The sequence below is a fragment of the Oncorhynchus nerka genome, linkage group LG14 (assembly GCF_034236695.1).
Source record: "Oncorhynchus nerka isolate Pitt River linkage group LG14, Oner_Uvic_2.0, whole genome shotgun sequence".
Lineage (NCBI taxonomy): Eukaryota > Metazoa > Chordata > Actinopteri > Salmoniformes > Salmonidae > Oncorhynchus > Oncorhynchus nerka.
The window spans coordinates 32,794,140-32,818,360 of NC_088409.1; the positions used below are offsets into that span (position 1 = coordinate 32,794,140).

General features: G+C 44.1%; 1 pseudogene; it reads right to left on the reverse strand.

The window, feature by feature from the left end:
* Positions 1-202: 202 nt before the first annotated feature.
* LOC135575044 (centrosomal protein of 162 kDa-like) overlaps positions 203-24,221 on the reverse strand; it is a 40,172-nt pseudogene continuing 16,153 nt past the window's right edge.

The window sequence follows — 24,221 nt, forward strand, 5'->3', positions numbered from 1 at the left end:
GTTAAATAAAAAAAATATACATATTTGATGATATGTTAATGTGTAGCAACAACCCACAACTTGGGGATAACAATAGGCCAATTTCAAATGGTATGAATTTGAATAATTAGTTAGTCACCTTTGAGATGTTTCATCTGTGTGCTTTACTGAACACACGTTACAAATTCAAAACACATACAGGAAAAAAATATACAAAAAGGTCCTTTATTTTTCTAACAAGCACTAAATAACTTAAAATAAATTCCAATGATCAAGTATAAAAATACAAATCTACAATAATAAATGACCTGATTGTTCAGCACAATGATTGGTTCTCCTAAAGGTTGTGTGAATTGCTTTCAAATTTGCCCTCTCCTCGTCTTCTCCCCTGCATTGAATGAAAAATACTTCAACTGAAATAGTGGAAGCTCATCATTAGACTGGCTTTTGCCTGGTCAAGGTGAGGACAGATTTGTAAGTAATTAGAAAGAGCCTATGTCCCATGTTTCAGGTCCTCCAGCTGAATGGTACAGCAGAAGCCCGGTCCGGAGCAGGGATGACCCCTCCCTGTCTCTGAAGTTCTCTTAAGACGTCCAGGATAGAGTCCAGTTCCAGACGGAAGACCTCCAGCTCCCGGGTCTTCCTCTGAGCCAGCCTCCACCAACGCTCCACCTCAGACTGCTGCTCAGCCTCCACCACCAGCCGAGTCTGACCTATCACCTGCAGGATGGCACCGTGGGCATATGTGTTATTCAGTGTGTGTGTGTGTATTTACCTGCAGCAGCTCTTTCTTCCTCTCTCTGTGTGTGTGTGTTCACCTGCTGGAGCTCTTTCTCCCTCTGAGTGTGTCGTAGCTCCATGCTGTGGATCTTTCTCTCCAGGCTAGTGAAGTGTCTGAGCTCTGGCACTCCTTGGCCTGCTTCAGCTCCTCCAACAGCCTTGTCAGCTAAACAGAGCGTTAAAGAGATGAAGCAAGCATTAATGTTGAGCTTTCCCCAGGAAATACAATCCGGTCTGGATAATAAAGCGATGCTTTGCCTTCTTAACAACACTATCAACAAGGCAGGTCCTACAGGCCCTAGTTTTGCCGCACCTTGACTACTGTACAGTCGTGTGGTCAGGTGCCACCAAAAAGGACTTTGCAATTGGCTCAGAACAGGGCAGCATGGCTGGACCTTGGATGTACACAGAGAGCTGGTATTAATAATATGCATGTCAATCTCTCCTGACTCAAAGTGGAGGAGAGATTGACTTCATCACTACTTGTATTTATGAGAGGTATTGACATGTTGAATGCACCGAGCTGTCTGTCTAAACTACTGGCACACAGTTCAGACATCCATGCATACCCCACAAGACATGCCACAAGAGGTCTCTTCACAGTCCAAGTCCAGAACAGCGGGGACTGTAAAGCAACACAAACATTGGCAGACATGCATACACACACGATAACATACACATTCATTTAGTACTGTAGATATGTGGTAGTGGTGGAGTAGGGGCCTGAGGGCACACAGTGTGTTGTGAAATCTGTGAATATATTGTAATGTTTGAAAATTGTATTAAATGCCTTAATTTTGATAAACACCAGGAAGAGTAGCTGCTGCTTTGGCAGAATCGAATGGGGATCCATAATAAATACATGTTTTATTTTACCAGGCAAGTCAGTTAAGAACAAATTCTTATTTTCAATGAGGGCATAGGAACAGTGGGATAACTGCTTGTTCAGGGGCAGAACCACAGATTTGTACCATGTCAGCTTGAAACCTTCCGGTTACTAGTCCAACACTCTAATCACTAGGCTACCCTGCCACCCCAAATACCTTGTGTTGTTTCCTTGCAATGACACTTCAAGTACTAGTGTGTTGATGAAGTTGTGAATGTGTGACAGGACAATAAATGTTATCGGAATCACAAGTACCTGGTTCTGTAGGGTGTCCTCCCTCAGCTTGGACACAGCCAGAGCATCCTCGGTCCCCTGCAGTTCCTTCACCTGGTCACGCAAATGCTGCACCATGATCTGAAGGTTCATAAAAACACACAAACCTGTTTATCCTGTTAATACGTTATACCTGGAACACCACCACCAATAACTTTCAGTTCACATGTGATTTGTCCATTGTGAGCCTTTACCTCCTGCATGGTCACCTGATTGGTCAGTTCGGACACGTTAGAGGAGGAGTGGGTGAGGGCGTGGCCGGTAAGCAGGCGCTCCAGCTCCCTCTGATGGTCAGCCCTGAGAGAGGACACCTGCTCTGCTGAATGCTGCTGTACCCTGCAGGACAGGTAGATACACCACCATGAATCATCTAGCATCCTCTAACCCAGCGCTCCAGAGGGGTAACTACTATGTTAGCTAGATTTACTCAGGATTTTCTAAAGCTAGCCAGCTTCAGCTAGCTTCACATTCCAGTTCAGGCTTCATCCGTGACGGTGGATATTGCTCGTCCGCCTGCCACCAACTCTAGCAGGCTTGTAAGTGTGTGTGCATGTCACACGTGGCTAGCCAAACGCTGAACTCTTCATTGAGACAATGCTGAAACATCAATCCATGTGCGAGTCAGTGCCACATTTTTCATTTACGCAGAGATCAAAATGAAAGAAAAGTTCTTACAAATGAATCAGGATATGGTGTAAAACAGGGTTTCAGAAGGGTGCTACTAATTACCCCAAACAGGTACCCAAAACAACACAAAAGTACAAAAAAACACCACACACTGGCAGCCAAAAGAGCACAAAACCACCACAAACTGGCAGCCAAAACTACACAAAACCACCCAAATGATCAGCTCAGGTTCACGTTTCGGTGTCGATAATGGCTTGGTCGACTGTGTATTTTAGTGAAGCTGATTAGATTTCATATGGTGATGTCATGAAACAGCCAGGCCAAGCTGCTACTAAACCTCTGCTGCCCTTCCTCATTTAACACAATACAGCCTGATACAACTGGATTCACTACAAACAGTAACACACTCACTTTCCCGTTGAACTCGTCATCTTTTTCTCAAATCCACAGGACATCAAAAGAACATAGGAGGTAAGATGTATATAGATTGAGACATGACATGTAGTATTTTCATATTTTAGTATAGGCTTTTCATATTCATTTGAAAATCCTGTTCTTCTCAGAAGATTTCTCACGAAAACAAGCATCTCTAAAATGTCAACAGAGCACTGAGCAGATACCAAGCTTTTTATTTTCAAAGCCTTTTAATTCAGCTTGTGTAATGCTAATTTTGCGACCCACGGAAACAATTATCCTCCTTCAATGAGATTACCTTTGATTAGTATGTAGATCAGTGTGTCCTGTCTGTTGATGCGTACAGATGTTGGTACAAGGTGCTGCCAACACCAGATGACCAGGGACGCTGTCTGTGTTCTGAATGACCAGGGACGCTGTCTGTGTTCTGAATGACCAGGGACGCTGTCTGTGTTCTGAATGACCAGGGACGCTGTCTGTGTTTTGAATGACCAGGGACGCTGTCTGTGTTTTGAATGACCAGGGACGCTGTCTGTGTTCTGAATGACCAGGGACGCTGTCTGTGTTCTGAATGGCAACCTATTCCCTTTAATGTGCACTGCTTTTGACCAGAGATGTTTTAGGCACGTTTGGGTTGTTCCTAGGCCGCCATTGAAAATAGGAATTTGTTCTGACTTGCCTAGTTAAAGTTTATTTTTTATTTTTGTTACTATACTGGCAATGGCATCTGCTAACCATGTGTATGTGACCAATGGCATCTGCTAACCATGTGTATGTGACCAATGGCATCTGCTAACCATGTGTATGTGACCAATGGCATCTGCTAACCATGTGTATGTGACCAATGGCATCTGCTAACCATGTGTATGTGACCAATGGCATCTGCTAACCATGTGTATGTGACCAATGGCATCTGCTAACCATGTGTATGTGACCAATGGCATCTGCTAACCATGTGTATGTGACCAATGGCATCTGCTAACCATGTGTATGTGACCAATGGCATCTGCTAACCATGTGTATGTGATTTGGAGGACAGTTGGCCACTCTTGGTAGTCTATAAAATATTGCAACATTACAATTACAACCAAATTATTTTTATGTATTTATAAAATAATTCCCTTCAGGTCTCGAAAATAAGGGCGTCTCATCGTTCCTGGGACGAAAAAAAATGTCCTCAAAACAGACTCTGGGACAATAGATCCAAAATAAATACAACAGCTGCACATACAATTTAAAAAGCAATGAGGCTGATGAAACAGATCAGACCATTTAGCTTGAAATGTTGATAACGTTTTATTTCTTCACTAGGTAGGACTATTCCAGTATGTCTGTATGGAGGAAACTGAACAATGTTCTACCAATGAGTCAGGCACCTCTATAACCACTGAACTACTGGAGTCATTTGTACTGGAAGGTGTTATTGTGGCACTAAATAAAGCATTCAGCCTGTGCGGCTACAGCCTGCAGTACCACCCTCTCCTACAGCCTGCAGTACCACCCTCTCCTACAGCCTGCAGTACCCCCCTCTCCTACAGCCTGCAGTACCCCCCTCTCCTACAACCTGCAGTACCCCCCTCTCCTACAGCCTGCAGTACCCCCCTCTCCTACAGCCTGCAGTACCCCCCTCTCCTACAGCCTGCAGTACCCCCTCTACTACAGCCTGCAGTACCACCCTCTCCTACAGCCTGCAGTACCACCCTCTCCTACAGCCTGCAGTACCCCCCTCTCCTACAGCCTGCAGTACCCCCCTCTCCTACAGCCTGCAGTACCCCCCTCTCCTACAGCCTGCAGTACCACCCTCTCCTACAGCCTGCAGTACCACCCTCTCCTACAGCCTGCAGTACCACCGTCTCCTACAGCCTGCAGTACCACCGTCTCCTACAGCCTGCAGTACCACCGTCTCCTACAGCCTGCAGTACCACCCTCTCCTACAGCCTGCAGTACCCCCTCTCCTACAGCCTGCAGTACCCCCTCTCCTACAGCCTGCAGTACCACCCTCTCCTACAGCCTGCAGTACCACCCTCTCCTACAGCCTGCAGTACCACCCTCTCCTACAGCCTGCAGTACCCCCCTCTCCTACAGCCTGCAGTACCACCCTCTCCTACAGCCTGCAGTACCCCCTCTCCTACAGCCTGCAGTACCACCCTCTCCTACAGCCTGCAGCACCACCCTCTCCTACAGCCTGCAGTACCACCCTCTCCTACAGCCTGCAGTACCACCCTCTCCTACAGCCTGCAGTACCACCCTCTCCTACAGCCTTCAGTACCACCCTCTCCTACAGCCTGCAGTACCACCCTCTCCTACAGCCTGCAGTACCACCGTCTCCTACAGCCTGCAGTACCCCCTCTCCTACAGCCTGCAGTACCCCCTCTCCTACAGCCTGCAGTACCCCCTCTCCTACAGCCTGCAGTACCACCCTCTCCTACAGCCTGCAGTACCACCCTCTCCTACAGCCTGCAGTACCACCCTCTCCTACAGCCTGCAGTACCCCCCTCTCCTACAGCCTGCAGTACCACCCTATCCTACAGCCTGCAGTACCCCCTCTCCTACAGCCTGCAGTACCACCCTCTCCTACAGCCTGCAGTACCACCCTCTCCTACAGCCTGCAGTACCACCCTCTCCTACAGCCTGCAGTACCACCCTCTCCTACAGCCTGCAGTACCACCCTCTCCTACAGCCTGCAGTACCACCCTCTCCTACAGCCTGCAGTACCACCCTCTCCTACAGCCTGCAGTACCACCCTCTCCTACAGCCTGCAGTACCCCCCTCTCCTACAGCCTGCAGTACCACCCTCTCCTACAGCCTGCAGTACCACCCTCTCCTACAGCCTTCAGTACCACCCTCTCCTACAGCCTGCAGTACCACCCTCTCCTACAGCCTGCAGTACCACCCTCTCCTACAGCCTGCAGTACCACCCCCTCTCCTACAGCCTGCAGTACCACCCTCTCCTACAGCCTGTAGTACCACCCTCTCCTACAGCCTTCAGTACCACCCTCTCCTTGTCCTCTGCAGCTCCAGACGCAGCCTTAACCCCTCGCTCTCCTGCAGCACCCTTGAGATGTGGCTCCCAGAGAACGCTGTGGGCTGGCAGTCCTTCTCATCCTGAGTGGGAGGGAAGGTTGCGGTCTCTCCCACCGTGCCTCCCCTCTCCCCTGGGGTAGCCACCACCACCACCATGGGTCCTTTAGATCCGGCCGCCTGCCGCCTGCCCTCCCCAGGCCCAACACGGCCCTCTGATCTGGGGCCAGGGCCACACAGCATGGTCTTCCTCTCCCTCTGGAGTCTCTCCATGGTGCGGCTCAGCTCCTGGACGCTGCGGGTCTTGGCTGACAGCTCCTGGATGCTGCGGGTCTTGGCTGACAGCTCCTGGATGCTGTGGGTCTTGGCTGACAGCTCCTGGACGCTGTGGGTCTTGGCTGACAGCTCCTGGACGCTGTGGGTCTTGGCTGACAGCTCCTGGACGCTGTGGGTCTTGGCTGACAGCTCCTGGAAGCTGTGGGTCTTGGCTGACAGCCCCTGGTTGAGTCTCTCTATCCGGACCCCCAGGGCCGTCTCTGCTTGGTGCTGGGACGAGCTGCGTTGGGGGGCTCTCTCTGGCTCGGTGGTAGACTGATTTAATTTATTCAAATAAAATACATATGCTCCAGGTAACATTACATACATTTAAAATTATCCAGGATTAATTATTAAGACTTATTTCTTCTTAGGTGGGCTAAGTAGACAAGAAGGCAGGTAGACAAGAGAGAGGTAGGCCTACCTGTGCCTGTTGTGTGAGCTGCTCCTGTAGGGAGTGGACCTCAGCCTGTAGGGTTCTACCTCTACTCTGATGGTTCTCCTTCAGGAGATCCAGTTCCTGCTGCAGGGAGCAGACCTGGGCCTGCCAGACCCCAGGTGACCCGGTCTGGACCGGGTGTTTCTGGGTGAACTGCTGCTCCAGATCACTGATCTGCTGCTCATCCTGGAGCTACAACCAACCCACACTGTAAATTAGTCTACTTTTATATTTAGGGGATGTATTTCCATTTCCATTGAATCCATTGAATTTATTGATCTCAACACATCTCTTGATTTTATTCTCCCATGTGCAGTGTTGGTGTAATGAAACATTAAGACTAATGACATCACACATTTGGAAAGGACAAATATTTTAGGATGAATCACTGATATCCCCAAGGTCTCCACCGTGAGCGTCGGACAGAACTGTCAATTCAAGTGCTGTACAAGGCTGTGCTTTGGCGTCCTACCTGCATTGTGCTTTGGGGTCCTACCTGCTCTGTGCGTTTGGGTCCTACCTGCTCTGTGCGTTTGGGTCCTACCTGCTCTGTGCGTTTGGGTCCTACCTGCTCTGTGCGTTTGGGTCCTACCTGCTCTGTGCTTTGGGGTCCTACCTGCTCTGTGCTTTGGGGTCCTACCTGCTCTGTGCATTTGGGTCCTACCTGCTCTGTGCTTTGGGGTCCTACCTGCTCTGTGCTTTGGGGTCCTACCTGCTCTGTGCTTTGGGGTCCTACCTGTTCTGTGCGTTTGGGTCCTACCTGATCTGTGCTTTGGGGTCCTACCTGCTCTGTGCTTTGGGGTCCTACCTGCTCTGTGCGTTTGGGTCCTACCTGCTCTGTGCTTTGGGGTCCTACCTGCTCTGTGCGTTTGGGTCCTACCTGCTCTGTGCGTTTGGGTCCTACCTGCTCTGTGCGTTTGGGTCCTACCTGCTCTGTGCGTTTGGGTCCTACCTGCTCTGTGCGTTTGGGTCCTACCTGCTCTGTGCGTTTGGGTCCTACCTGCTCTGTGCGTTTGGGGTCCTACCTGCTCTGTGCGTTTGGGGTCCTACCTGCTCTGTGCGTTTGGGTCCTACCTGCTCTGTGCGTTTGGGTCCTACCTGCTCTGTGCGTTTGGGTCCTACCTGCTCTGTGCTTTGGGGTCCTACCTGCTCTGTGCGTTTGGGTCCTACCTGCTCTGTGCGTTTGGGTCCTACCTGCTCTGTGCGTTTGGGTCCTACCTGCTCTGTGCGTTTTTTGGTCCTACCTGCTCTGTGCGTTTGGGTCCTACCTGCTCTGTGCGTTTGGGTCCTACCTGCTCTGTGCGTTTGGGTCCTACCTGCTCTGTGCGTTTGGGTCCTACCTGCTCTGTGAGTTTGTGTGTGTCTGCGGTGGCAGCCCTCAGTCTGGCAGAGTCTCTGTCCAGCAGCTCCCACAGTCCCACAGTACATTACCCACAGTCCTCGGCGAGTTGCTCATCTGCTCCGTGGGCATAAATAAGCGTCAGTGTTAACATTCAATGACGTGGATAGGTACGTGTCTGTGCATATGTATGTGTCAACTCACTTGGTAAGGGCCAGTTCGTTTAGCAGCCTTTGGTTCTCTGTGAACATGGCCTCTTCATTGAGTTTACTCTAAGCATGAAGAGCCTTCATCTGCAGGTACAACTTCTCATTCTCCTGTTACCCACACACACACCGCAAGGAGAGAGAGAGAATCACATTAAATGTCTCAACTATAGGCCCATCTGGGTAAATTAGTTTGATCAGAAATACCTGTTCTACGCATTTAATATGACTAGAAGCTGTGAGATGAGGGAATGCATTCAGCATGCCTAATTAAGAACTGCTACAGTTCCACCTTGGTGGTGTGTGTACTGTAGCCACTGATTCTAGGAGCTCTGCTGTAGGCTCTGTGATTATGAAAGGTTCTGATAGTGTTGCTAAGCTGCTCACAATCTGGAGGAAAAAAGGCTAACTGTGCTGCCTGCTACAAACCCACACCCCCTCCTGGAATTAAGTCAGTGAACAGAGGAATTCCATTACCCTGAAAAGTGGCCTGTATATATAACCTCCGAAGTCGCAGAGACTCTGGGTAATTGGGATGGATTCAAAGCCAATGAGTCACCGCCAGCCTGGTGCTGAACAAATGCAGTACAATGTTAAGTTCGTTAAAACACAGACTGGAAGAGAAAAGACCAAGAGAGATGGCCAAACAATCACAGGTAGACAGAGACAAACAGACATGTGTACGCACCTGCTGGTATCCCTGGACGATGGTCTCCTGTTCCTTCACCTCTTTCTCTATCAGTCTGAGTTTGCCCTCAGTGAGGGGGTCCAAGGGCCCGTCCAGACCGCGACCCAACCGGCCCTTCTTCCTGCTGTTGGCCTCCTCTGTACTGTGCTGCTGAAACACAAGGGACAAGACTCACAAGTACACATCACAAATAATACACATTTACATTACATTTACATTTAAGTCATTTAGCAGACGCTCTTATCCAGAGCGACTTACAAATTGGTGCGTTCACCTTAAGACATCCAGTGGAACAGCCACTTTACAATAGTGCATCTAAATCTTTTAAGGGGGGGTGGGGGGGGGGTATATAAAATACTTCGTTTTTTATTGTTTTGTTTTTTATTCTAGTTTTCTTAATTTGGTTTGGTTTTTAACCTTATGGTAACTAGTCTGGCCCTAATCCCCCTTATCTCAGCTCGCTGGTCACCATAGCATCTCCCACCAGTAGCACACGCTCCAGCAGGTATATCTCTCTAGTCACCCCCAAAACCAATTCTTTCTTTGGCCGCCTCTCCTTCCAGTTCTCTGCTGCCAATGACTGGAACGAACTACAAAAATCTCTGAAACTGGAAACACTTATCTCCCTCACTAGCTTTAAGCACCAACGGTCAGATCAGCTCACAGATTACTGCACCTGTACATAGCCCACCTATAATTTAGCCCAAACAACTACCTCTTTCCCTACTGTATTTAATTAATTTATTTTGCTCCTTTGCACCCCATTATTTTTTATTTCTACTTTGCACATTCTTCCATTGCAAATCTACCATTCCAGTGTTTTACTTGCTATATTGTATTTACTTTGCCACCATGGCCTTTTTCTGCCTTTTACCTCCCTTATCTCACCTCATTTTCTCACATCGTATATAGACTTGTTTATACTGTATTATTGACTGTATGTTTGTTTTACTCCATGTGTAACTCTGCGTCGTTGTATGTGTCGAACTGCTTTGCTTTATCTTGGCCAGGTCGCAATTGTAAATGAGAACTTGTTCTCAACTTGCCTACCTGGTTAAATAAAGGTGAAATAAATAAATAAAATACAATTTTCTTTATGTAAACCAGGGCGGGATCAGCCAGCGGCGGCTTCCCGCATGCGCGATTCATTTGCAGTCTGGACACGGAGGGGTGAACATATCCTCCTCTGACTGCAGCGCGAGGACTGGGCCGCCTGTGAGTGCTTTGGGATGGGGGTGGGAAGAGGAAGAAGGAAACGTGCTTTCACTTCAGAGACTCCAAAAGTCTCCAATAACACCAGAAAAAGTCGCTAGATTTGTCGCTAGTCGCTTTTTTGAAAATGTGTCCCCAAGTTGGCAACACTGAATAAGGAGTAGGCACAATAGTGGAATTTGCGGTTTGCCTTCAAAATAAAAGTACCTATTTCAAATGAAAATGTATTAGTCACATGCGCCGAATACAACAGTGAAATGCTTACTTACTAGTCCCTAACCAACAATGCAGTTTAAAAAATTACAGATAAGAATAAGAGATAAAAGTAACAAGCAGCAGTGAAATAACAATAGCGAGACTATATACAGGGGGGTACCGATACAGAGTCAATGTGCGGGGGGCACCGGTTATTTGAGGTAGTATGTACATGTAGGTATTTGAAAGTGATGCAGAAAGTTACAATTGGTGTAATCATGCCACATTTAGACTAGATAATGTGAAACAAGGTTGGAATTTGAAGCAATGAAATTGGGTATCAGTCTACTTGGTGACACCCACAGAACACAACTGTGAAGAGTTTACACAAATATTAGCGTTGTAGCTCTTATTACGGGACTGTGACTGTGTGAAATAACCTCCCCAGTCAGCCTATTGTGTGTATTGACATTCATATTCCACTGTACAGCTTTACCTAAGGATTGGAAATCAATTAAATGGGGTATCAGTCTACTCAATACCCAATATGTTTTTTCCCAACATCCTCCTCAGAGTTATCAGACTACAAAACATCCACACAGTATTGTTTTTCCTCGGGAATAGTGTTCAATACACATAGGTTGACAGTTAATGTGGCTCATTTCACAGTTGTTTCAGAGTCCCGCAATAAGAGCTACGACACTAATGTTCTCTGGGTGTCACTGAGTAGACTGATACCCCAGGTCATTGATCCACAATCCATAGGTACGGCTTTTATATAACAACATTCCAACCTTGTTTAGCATGATCTATTCAATTATGGCATAATTCTACTATTTGTATTCATTTCATAACTGTCATTGACACGACTGATGTATGCATCTACTACAGTTTTGAGTTCACAAAATACAGTTTGAGCTAATTTAACTGGCCTTCAGTGGATGGCAGAGATATCTTAGATAACATGCTATTGTTTAATTGAATGTTTTATTTTGCTCCTGTGTCAGCTGGGTCCTTCACAACTGCTTTTTTCAATAGCTTGAATAACAGTATTACAAAAGCCAGACACACAAAGCAGCTAAATAAAATGAGCAGTGCCATAGCAACAGGAGTGCTGACGTAGGGGTTTTAAACTGTTCCGACAGTCATGGAGAACATTTTCTGTTACAATAGAAGGATGTAGGAAGTCACAGGTGGTCAAACATATGGATCTATACTTTTTCTAGACATGACTGTCCATGTGAATGTAATAGTGTGTGTGTGTGTGTCCCTCTACCTTGCTCTGCAGGAGGTAGTTCTCCTGTCTCAGTGAGCTGACCTCTGTGTCGTGCTGCAGCAGTAGCTCTCCCCCTCTGGGCTAGCTGCAGTCTCAGCCTGGACACTAGGGGGCTCTCCTCCACCTCCCCAGACCTGCCCTCCTCCCTGGGCTCACTCTGACAGACAGAGGGGTAACACATGGAGTCTTTATAATGGATAGTTGCTAGCACTTCAACGTGTATTGAAGGCCATAATATTGGCCTAATTGTTAATAGCACAAACAAAATAGGCACCAAGAATGCACAAATTTTTGACTGCTATCGTCATCGAGGTATGGACACACACAATACCAGGGATGCAAACTGTTGAGGGCCCAAAAAGGTGACACTTTTATTTTTGCACTGAAACATGCAAAACATCCCTGCTAGGGGGAAATGCAGGTTTTAACTAATTAAACAACAAAGAATATGATCTACATGATAAGTCTGTGTGTAAAATTTAAAAAGAAGTGGTTAATGTGAACCTAACTCACAGCTAAAACATTTAAAGAAAGCGATCCAATGTTATTTGTTGCCTAGACTTTACTGCAAATGACACTCAAGTTGAGAAAAAAACAATACACTAATATTGCAGTTAACCCTGATAGCCTTTATAAAAAATAGAATGCTTGTGACCACACACATAAATATTGCACTTGGGAAAAAAACATCTTAAAGTAGAAATAGAATGAAACAAACAGACATTCTATTTTTGCTCTATTATAGTGGCCACTACAGACATCGATCAAGTACACAAGGCTACATGTGTGCAAAAAATAACGTTCAGAGTAAAAAAATATATAATCCCCCTCACACGCGTTACTGTCAAGTTAAACACAATAAAAACAATATCTTTGGGCTACACTGCACATTATTACATTGTACACGTTCTGCCTGTGGACATCTGTTCTACAATGTGCCAGTAAAAGTGAGAAAGAGGGAAAGTGTGTTGTGTTTCTTTCACCTCTATAGTGGCATCCAGTTTAAGCCAGGCCCAGCTCCAGCTACACTCGATCCCTGAATCCACTTGTTTAACAAGCAACGCCTCATTTTCAACTAATTCTCTCATTCTAAAAATGTACCACATACTGTAGAGGGAAAACATTAGTTAACAGATAGTAGTTAGTTCGTTAGCTAGTTAACATTTCACACAGATTGCCAGGGCCCAGTAAGAAAACTAAAGCGTTATAACACCATAAACTCAATTATTTGATGAGATAAGTTGGGTAATGTTGCTCAACATTTCTCTCTCTAGCTAACAGAGAATTCGATCCAGCTAACAAGATACTTAACAATGCTAATACTTGTTCCACCACACTTTCTCCCTCACCTCAAACTTTCAAAATATCAGTCGTTTTCCGGTTACAGCTCATGAAGTACGCTTCATCACCTTCTCACCCCCGTCTCCGTGGTCAGGCTTCTCACCTAAAGTTTACCTCTTCGTTATCGTTCATCGGATCTACACGAATCATGTAGGTCACTTATTTTGGACAAAAGGGCAAATTTCGCCGAAAGGTGACTAATTTGCATCCCTGAGACGACATAAGATCCAAACTAAAATCAGTCAATCAGACTTATGAGCAAGGAGCAATCAGCTGGGTTGGACAACTCAACAAAGTAAAAGTCACACCCCTATCATATGACCAGGTGAATGGAGAAAAACGTCATACTTATCTGAAAAGAAATTGCAGCACACTGATGAACGAACTTGATGCATCACAGACTGAAAAACTACTCCAGTATGTTGACTTAATTTCCTCTCTGATGGATGCTCAGTCTCCTGAGTCTGGCTGGCTTCCTGTTGACCTTTGGTTTCCAAAGAGACAGTGTGACTGGTATCCTGGTGACCTCTCATCTTCATCTGATGTTGCTGCTGGAGGAAGGCAGCGAAGGACTGAACCACCGCCACCAGCTCGCTGCTCACCCTCAGACCACCACAGTTTGGACTTAAAGAACAACCACACATCAACATTTCACCAACATTAAGGTGGCGAAGGACTGACACTCACCATCAGACCACCACAGGCTGGACCTGGTAGATGTACAACCACATAGCAACATTAGTATGAATCAGGAGTACAACCACACAGTAACATCAGTCTGTATCAGGAGTACAACCACACAGCAACATTAGTCTGGATCAGGAGTACAACCACACAGCAACATTAGTCTGGATCAGGAGTACAACCACACAGCAACATTAGTCTGTATCAGGAGTACAACCACACAGCAACATCAGTCTGTATCAGGAGTACAACCACACAGCAACATCAGTCTGTATCAGGAGTACAACCACACAGCAACATCAGTCTGTATCAGGAGTACAACCACACAGCAACATCAGTCTGTATCAGGAGTACAACCACACAGCAACATCAGTCTGTATCAGGAGTACAACCACACAGCAACATTAGTCTGGATCAGGTGTACAACCACACAGCAACATCAGTCTATATCAGGAGTACAACCACACAGCAACGTGGTAAATGTTAGTGTAATGAATTATACTGTAGTACTGTTATGTGCTATACTACTTAGATGTAGTTCTAACTCTGATACAACTAGAGGTCGACCGATTAATCGGAATGGCCAATTAATTAGGGCCGATTTCAAGTTTTCAAAGTAATCAGTAATCGGCATTTTTGGACACCGATCATGGCTGATTACATTGCACACCACAAGGAGACTGCGTGGCAGGCTGACTACCTGTTATGCGAGTGCATCAAGGAGCCACGGTAAGGTGCTAGCTAGCATTAAACTTATATTATAAAAAAACAATAAATCTTAACATAATCACTAGTTATAACTACACATGGTTGATGATATTACTAGTTTATCTAGCTTGTCCTGCATTGCCTGTTAATTTATCATTGAATCAAAGCCTACTTCGCCAAACGGGTGATTTAACAAGTGAATTCGCGAAAAAAAAGCACTGTCGTTGCACCAATGTACCTAACCATAAACATCAACACCTTTCTTAAAATCAATACACAAGTATATATTTTTAAACCTGCATATTTTGTTAATATTGCCTGCTAACATCAATTTATTTTAACTAGGGAAATTGTGTCACTTTTCTTGCATTCTGTGCAACAGAGTCAGGGTATATGCAGCAGTTTGGGCCACCTGGCTCGTTGTGAACTGTGTGAAGACTATTTCTTCCTACCAAAGACAGCCAACTTCGCCAAACGGGGGATGATTTAACAAAGCCCAATCGTTGAACAAATGTACATAACCATAAACATCAATGCCTTTCTTAATATCAATACACAGAAGTATATATTTTTAAATGTGCATATTTAGTTCAAAGAAATCCAGGTTAGCAGGCAATATTCAACTAGAGAAATTGTGTCACTTCTGTGGGATTCTGTGTTTTACATTATAGCGATTACCATATATATGATTAAATATTATCTGATGTTGGCTGTGTGAGGTATCTGCATTTGTGAACTTGAGCATCATCATGATATTAAACAACTGCTTGCTACATCTACTTGCCTGTTTGTGTGTGTGACAAGAACTGAGTAACATGGTGTGATCTGCATGTTGCAAAACTGTAGATAACAGCCCAGCAGATGCTTTGTCCTTGTATTTGTATGTAACAATATTGAGCACATGGTGTGACTTGCTGTATCTTACAAAGTTGTGGTTAATCAGGTATAGGGAGGGGTGGTCATCATGAGGTTTAACTGAGATGGAAAAATACTGAACAACACAATAGCAGGAACTGAGCAACTGTTATAACTAGGCTGCGATATCAGAACCGTAAGAATCTATACATCGACGGAGGGAGGACTCCAAGAAGCGCCAAGAGGCGGGGACCCGCCTGAGTGCCTGCGATAGGCTGAGCAAGTCTGAACCACGCTCAGCCTCTACTGTGATAGGCCAACAGACGGGTTGGAACAATGTCTATCACAGTATAAGAACAACTGTTTACGTACATCCTGTCAGTTCCCTGTTCTGCCCTGCGTGGTATTACAGTGAGCCCGTATATACGAAAGTTGCATTTGCCATTTATTGCTTAGCTAATAAAAAATACATAGTATACAATCGGTGACTCATTGTTATATTTATCCTGATACCAGATTCGAATTTACGCAACTCATTCACTTTCGTGCGTTTGCCAGCAGCTCTTGTGCTTCAAGCATTGAGTTGTTTATGACTTCAAGCCTATCAACTCCAGAGATTAGGCTGGTGTAACTGATGTGAGATGGCTAGCTAGTTAGCGGGGTGCACGCTAATAGCGTTTCAATCGGAGACGTCACTCGCTCTGAGACCTTGAAGTAGTTGTTCCCCTTGTTCTGCAAGGGCAGCGGGTTTTGTGCAGCGATGGGTAACGATGCTTCGAGAGTGGCTGTTGTCGATTTGTTCCTGGTTCGAGCCCAGGTAGGGGCGAGGAGAGGGACGGAAGCTATACTGTTACACTGCAATACTAAAGTGCCTCTAAGAACATCCAATAGTCAAAGGTAAATGAAATACAAATGGTATAGAGAGAAATAGTCCTATAATAACTACAACCTAAAACTTCGTACCTGGGAATATTGAAGACTCATGTTAAAAGGAACCACCAGCTTTCATATGTTCTCATGTTCTGAGCAAGGACCTTTAACGTTAGCTTTTTTTACATGGCATATATTGCACTTTTACTTTCTTCTCCAACACTTTGTTTTTGCATTATTTAAACCAAATTGAACATGTTTCATTATTTATTTAAGGCTAAATTGATTTTATTGAGGTATTATATGAAGTTCAAATAAAAGTGTTCATTCAGTATTGTTGTAATTGTCATTATTACGAAAAAATTAAATAAAAATAAAAATAATAATAATAAAAAATAAAGAAAATATATATAAAAAATATTTAAAAAATAAAATTGACCGATTAATTGTTATCTGCTTTTTTTGGTCCTCCAATAATCGGTACCGGCGTTGAAAAGTCATAATCGGTCGACCTCTAGATACAACAGATATTTTTTTAAGCACACTTACTGTCATGACTTCCACCGAAGTTAGCTCCCCTGCCTGTTCGGGCGGGGCTCGGCGGTCGTCACCGGCCTACTAGCTGCCACCGATCCCTTTTTCGTTGTCTGTTTGTTTTGTCTTATTAGTTGCACCTGTCTATGTTTGTGCTTGATTGGCTTCCTTTTTTATAGTACGTTTACCCGCCCTTGTTTCGTGCGGGATTACTCATATGTTACGTGTGTATGTTTTTTTGGTGTTCGTGCTCTGGACCTGGTACCCTGTTGTGTTGGGTTGGTCCACATTTTCCGCACCCTGGTTTGTGGGGCATTATTAGTTCCTGTATTATGCTCTCTGCGCCTGATTCTTCCCTCACGCACCAAGTTACCCGTGACACTTACACCTACTAGCTTTGGTTGTCAATGTGTGAGGAGTTATTTTTCTCCTACCTTTATCTCTCTCTGAGAGGAGGGGGCTGAGGCTCTGGTAATCATTGCCATGTCACCGTCTACATTATAAATGATGATCACCTTTGAAGCAATTCAAATCAAATGTTATTGGTCACATACACACATTTAGCAGATGTTATTGCGGGTCTAGTGAAATTCTTGTGTTCCCAACAATGCAGTAGTAACCAACAATTCACAACAATACACACATATAAAGGTAAAATAATGGAATGAAGAAATATATGAATATTAGGATGAGGCATGTCGGAGTAATGGCTATGTAATGTGGAAACAGTTCAGGTAGGTGTGAACGCCTGAATCAGTGTGGTTATGTATGGTAGGGTTTAGTGCTTATTAACAAGGGCTCAGTTCCTGTCCCTTACCTGCTGGCTTCTCTTGTTGCTGAGTTGAGTGGAGGTCAGGTCAGGAGCTGTCCTGATCCTGCTTCATTAGCTTCTGTACCTCCTCTCTGATGCTTCTGGGACGGGGGCCTGGGGAGGCCAGAGGGGTGTCTGGCTCTGCTTGGCTCACGAGATCTATGGCTTAAGGACTGGCCAGTGGTTCCCACTGTGAACATACAGCTCATGTTAACGTTGTCCCACTCTATTCTGTACCTTCCAGACATTGTCTGTTATCCTTCCCCACTACAGTCATGTGGCAGACAACTGTAGACTCACCTAGCAGCCTCTGGTGTTGTCCATGCTGTCTGGTCGGATGGGACGCATCAGCTCCTCTGCAGTGTGCAGCTCTGAGAAAACACATCGAAGTCAATCAATCAGTCATGAATCAATCAGAAATTCAAGTCCATTTGTAACACCTCAACACAATCGTACAACTTCAAATGTACCATCTTGTCAGAATAAGGATGGACATGTGTGGATCTGCAGTTAGTTTTGATTGAAAACCATAGTCTATTTACTTGACAGGTTCACCACAGACATATCAGTGTTTGAGACTGACCAACCTGACTCTGTGGTGGAGACTGACCAACCTGACTCTGTGGTGGAGACTGACAAACCTGACTCTGTGAGAGAGCTCAGGTACAGAGGGAGAAACAGGAACAGGACTGCTCTTCCTCCTCCTCTCCCTCCTGACTGGTGATGAAGGGTGGTGATGATGGTCTGAGTCCTCCAGAAAGCCACATCTCACCGGCCCCACTCTGGCCATACGACTGGGCTACACAGCCGACACAGGAACACCACCAGGTTCACCATCATCCGCCACCACCAAACTGACACAGATGGTCCAAAGTCATCTCTGTTTTCACCATGTTTAGATAGCTACATCCAGTAGGACCTGACTGACAGCCTGTCCAGTCTGGTCTCACCTGCTAGTGCCGTCTATGGACTCCTCCGCTCCCTAGTTCCTCCCTGGTGTCACTGTCCGCTCCAGGGGGCAGGAGCTCAACGGTCAACAGAGTCCAGAGAATCATGGAGGGACACTTACACCAGGAAATGATGTGATCAGGACAAATAGAATATTGATTTTAGGGGTAGGTCAGTTTCAATACTGTATGAATAGAAAATGGTGTTATAAAAGCAGGAAACGATTCATCAGGATAAATCACATGCCTGTGAAACAGGGGTACTGTTAGAGGAACCAGAAACACTGTATATACAGTACATACTGTGTCCACAACACACACACACGTGTTGTCACGATACAAGGTTTAGTATCACAATACTCGATACCATCACCATCAATCCCAATGATAATAACTAACAATCAATAAACTTTGACCAATCCCAGAGGTTTGTAAGACCCTGGGTTTAATACTAATTAGGCAAAGACTCAGCTTATGCTAAAGGTTCGTACATTTTATTCACGAGAACGTTCTGAAGTCCATAATACAAAGACATCCATTTAAAACTTGCTCCCTACTTACTCACATACTTCCACACAAACAGTAGATATCCTACGCACATACATACACACGAACAGTAGGTGAGTTCCTACCACTGTTTATCACTACCAAGCCGACAGTTCCATTCCCCCGAGATTAGAGGAACCTTGAAAAGGACTCCCTGTCCTATCATATGTATCTCAGAGTTCTAGCCAAACACAGTTGAATTGTTCTCTGTATTTTCTTAGACACACACACACACACACACACGCACGCACGCACGCACGCACGCACACACGCACGCACACACGCACATATGCACACACGCACACCTCTACCAAACCTTGTTGGAATTAAGTTTAGTACTTTAATCATTCATTATACATGCTGCATAAACTAATAATCACTAATTAGTTACGTTTCAGGGTGGGATTATTTAATCATTACCTTTAAGCATATAATTCCCTTATCAGATAGTCAATACCAAAATGATATGACAGCAAAAAATGAAGGCGTATTAGCCAGTCACAGAAAACTGAACTGGATAAGCAATAAGATGAAGCAAAAGACTGTGTGCCTGTATTGAGTTATTGAGCTTGTTTGGGCTGATTTCATGGGGCTACAGATGAAAAACAATCAGTTTCCCTTCCATTTGAGATTTATTTTATTGTACTGATCAACATTTGCATTTCTTTTAGAAAAATGTGGGCTGTCTCTTATGGCTGGGGGCAGTATTGAGTAGCTTGGATGAATAAGGTGCCCAGCGGTGCCCAGAGTAAACTGCCTGCTACTCAGTCCCAGATGCTAAGATATGCATATTATTAATATAGTTGGATAGAAAACACTCTGACGTTTCTAAAACTGTTTGAATGATGTCTGTGAGTATAACAGAACTCATATGGCAGGCAAAAACCTGATAAAAAAATCCAACCAGGAAGTGGAAATCTGAGGTTTGTAGGTTTTCAACTCATTGCTTATTGAAGATACAGTGGGATATTGGTAACATTGCACTTTCTAAGGCTTCCACTAGATGTCAACAGTCCTTAGAACCTTGTTTGATACTTCTACTGTGAAGTGGGTGCGAATAAGAGGGGAATGAATCAGAGGTCTGACAGAGATCCACGAGCTGGCCACGCTCGTTCACGTGAGAGCGAGCTCTGTTCCATTGCATTTCTACAGACAAAGGAGTTCTCCGGTTGGAACATTATTGAAAATGTATGTTAACCTCTTAAGTCGACCCTCTACTTTTTTGAACATTCTGTTAAAAATCGCGCAACATTTCAGCGCCCTGCTACTCATGCCAGGAATATAGTATATGCATTTGCTTAGTCTGTGTGGATAGAAAACACTCAGACGTTTATAAAACTGGTTAAATCACTGCTGTGGCTTTACCAGAACGGCATTTACATCGAAAAGCACAGGAAAAACTGATCACTGAAAATGGGAAAATATATCCATGCGCTACTTGAACCCATTGATAAAGGTGAACCACAATTAATTGACTGAGGTTGCAGTACCTACAGCTTCCACACGGTGTCTAGAGTCTTGTCATTTCCCTTCGAGTTTTTTCTTGGTCAAACACATGCAGGGCACCGTATCTCCTATGGTCTAGGACCGGATATTTTCGTTGAGTTTCTAGCCGGACATTTTTCCAGACGGACAGCTAATGATCTTTACATCGCCTCCTGATGAATTTTATCGCTTATTAACGTTTACTAATACCTAAAGTTGCATTACAAACGTATTTTGAAGTGTTTTGTGAAAGTTTATCGTCGACTTTTTGAATTTAAAAAAATGACGTTACGTTTTGAAACAATGTTTTTTTCGTTTATCACACAGTCTACATATAACGATATCTAGGCTTTATATGGACCGATTTAATCGAAATAAAGACCCAAATAGTGTTTATGGGACATCTAGGAGTGCCAACAAAGAAGATGGTGAAAGGTAATGAATGTTTTCTATTTTATTGTGCGGTTTGTGTAACGCCGAAATGCTAATTATTTTGTTTACGTCCCCTGTGGGTCTTTTGGGGTGTTACATGCTATCAGATAATAGCTTCTCATGCTTTCGCCGAAAAGCATTTTAAAAATCTGACTTGTTGCCTGGATTCACAACGAGTGTAGCTTTAATTCGATACCCTGCATGTGTATTTTAATGAACTTTTGAGTTTTAACTAATACTTTAGCATTTAGCGTAGCGCATTTGCATTTCCAGAGCTCTAGTTGGGACGCAAGCGTCCCGAGTAGAAGCAAGAGGTTAAAAACATCCTGAAGATTGATTCTATACATCGTTTGACATATTTCTACGGACTGTAACAGAACTTTTTGACTTTTCATCTGCTCCTAGTAATCGCGCGTCATGAATTTGTATTTGTGAACTGAACGCGCTAACAAAAGGAGATATTTGGACATAAATGATGGACATTATTGAACAAAACAAACATTTATTGTGGAACTGGGATTCCTGGGAGTGCATTCTGATGAAGATCATCAATGGTAAGTGAATATTTATAATGCTATTTCTGACTTCTGTTGACTACACAACATGGCGGATATCTGTTTGGGTTGTTTCTGACACAGAGGTTGCATTAAGGAGAAGTGTATCTATAATTCCGTGCATAATAGTTGTATCTTTTATTAATGTTAATTATGAGTATTTCTTTAAATTGATGTGGCTCTCTGCAAAATCAAATAAATATATATGAACTTTATCGAACAAAACATACATGTATTGTGTAACATGAACACCTATGAGTGTCATCTGATGAAGATCATCAAAGGTTAGTGATTCATTTTATCTATATTTCTGCTTTTTGTGACTCCTCTCTTTGGCTGGAAAATGGCTGTGATTTGGCTCTGACCTAACATAATCATTTGGTTTGCTTCCGCTGTAAAGCTTTTTTTAAATCGGACACTGTGGTGGGATTAACAAGAAGTGTATCTTTAAAATGGTGTAAAATTCTTGTATGTTTGAGGAATTTTAATTATGGGATTTCTGTTGATTTGAATTTGGCGCCCTGCACTTTCACTAGCTGTTGTCATATCGATCCCGTTAGCGGGATCTCAGCCCAAAGAGGTAAGATCCATGTCTCTCACACACAGTTCGAGGCTCTATGGAACGGCATTTGTGTCTTTGCGTGTCAAAAAATTGGACGTGTATCTTTTCGACATGCAAAGACCCAATGGGCTTTCCATAAGGCTCGAGCAAAAAGGATCTTGACTGAGAGAGACGTGAGGTGGGAGAGACGACGTGAATGAATAATGTTTTTGGGGAGAACAAGCTTTGAAACCAGCAATATCTTCATATCACAAACAAGGCATTAGGGTAGTGAATTGATGTTAGCTTCAGCTGTAAGCTAGCAAGGCAAGTTAGCCTACAAACGGTATCTTCTTGCATTGTAAAGTGTTCTAGCCTGTAATAGACATTGTTTTGCTAACAGTAATTAACCGTTAAATAATGCAACAAAGCATGTGAATATTAAATGTTAACTTCTGTGCAGCGATTCCTCAGGACAGGCTAGCAATGAGTAAGAGGAGCAGGCAAAGTGCTCTCACTCTACAAGGGAACATCGGCTGTGCTGATTGAAAGAGGATCAAGTCTGTCTCTATCAGTAGATGACGTGACACACATTTGACAGAAGTACCGATAGTAACAATAATTCTAGTACTGAAATGTTTTTCTATGTTCTAGTGTCGAAAGACTACCGAAGTTTCGTATATCGTGCAGCACTAACACAAACACTAAAGACCTCTCAATCCCCCTTTCCCCAAAACACATGTAAATATTGTACAATATTGTGCCTTCCTGTATTATACTTATTCTAAAATGTTAATTCTACTCTACTAAGTCATTTACTTTAGGTTCGTATTCTTCCATTTTATTATTGTTGTAGCATTGTCGAGAAGGTAACTGCAAGTAAACATAGGGCTAATAAAACTTGGGCTAACATAGGACTAATAAAACTTGGGCTAACATAGGGCTAATAAAACTTGGGCTAACATATGGCTAATAAAACTTGGGCTAACATAGGGCTAATAAAACTTGGGCTAACATAGGGCTAATAAAACTTGGGCTAACATAGGGCTAATAAAACTTGGGCTAACATAGGGCTAATAAAACTTGGGCTAACATAGGGCTAATAAAACTTAGACTAACATAGGGCTAATAAATCTTAGACTAACATAGGGCTAATAAAACTTGGGCTAACATAGGGCTAATAAAACTTGGGCTAACATAGGGCTAATAAAACTTGAAAACACATACTCGTGCTGAATTAAAAACCCACTCTGACCCAGAAAAGAAAAATGGATATTGGTTTGTAATACCTTTGGTGAGCATGGCAGGCCTTTTAGGCTTCTGAAAGAAAGAGAGAGAACATAACGAGATGAGCAAAACAAAAGAGCCATGCAGTCAGTCGCCCACCACATATTCAGCCAATCACAGACAAGACTTGGCACACTCCCCATTAAAGATCACTTCTTCTCACTCTACCTCTTGAGAGAGCTGGGATAACTGCTGAATGCCTTATTGCCTTTATAAACTGTGGCTTTTTTTTAACCCAGATTGATTAGCACGTGAGCAGCACGAACAACTCCTGCTTACAAAACATCATGTGGCAATTCTACATGACGCAATTACAATCAACTTTCGGTGTCTTCAGCCGGAAATTGAGAACAAAGGGATGCAGCCATAAGAGGTTAAACCTCTGGTTCAAATCACTTCCTTACAAAGCATTATTAGAACTAAATAACTATATTTTCAAACCAGACTGGCATAAAACCTAGTCTCACCCAATTTCTCAGCTCCTCAATGACCTCATCTTCGAAGTGCTCATCCTCGCTGTAGTGGTTGGGGGCTGCAGCAGGCACAGACAGAATGACAGATTCACTGATGAGCTACAATCATACAGATGAGGTATATGCAAGTAATTGTCTAACAGAGTGCCACTGTAAATGACAACAGACATGGGTTCAAATAGGATTTGTTTCCTTTTAAATGCCTTAATGGCAATTGATTGAGCTTTCCGTTGGTTCAGTTGCAACAGGCATCATCAACTAATGCGCAAACCACTCCCAACTTCAAAGTATTTGAAAGAAAACAAAACCTATTGAACCAACTGGGTCTGGAGTAGTGTGAGCATAGACATCCTATTAAATGATATTATAATTCCTAATTCTAGAATTGCACCATCTGTCCTACCTGGGGAGAGTCTGTCAGACTCCATAGCTTTCTCCTCCTCTCTCTGATCGACCCCCGCCACAGCCGCCTCTGCTTTCCTGGAGAAGTGTCATTCACAGAT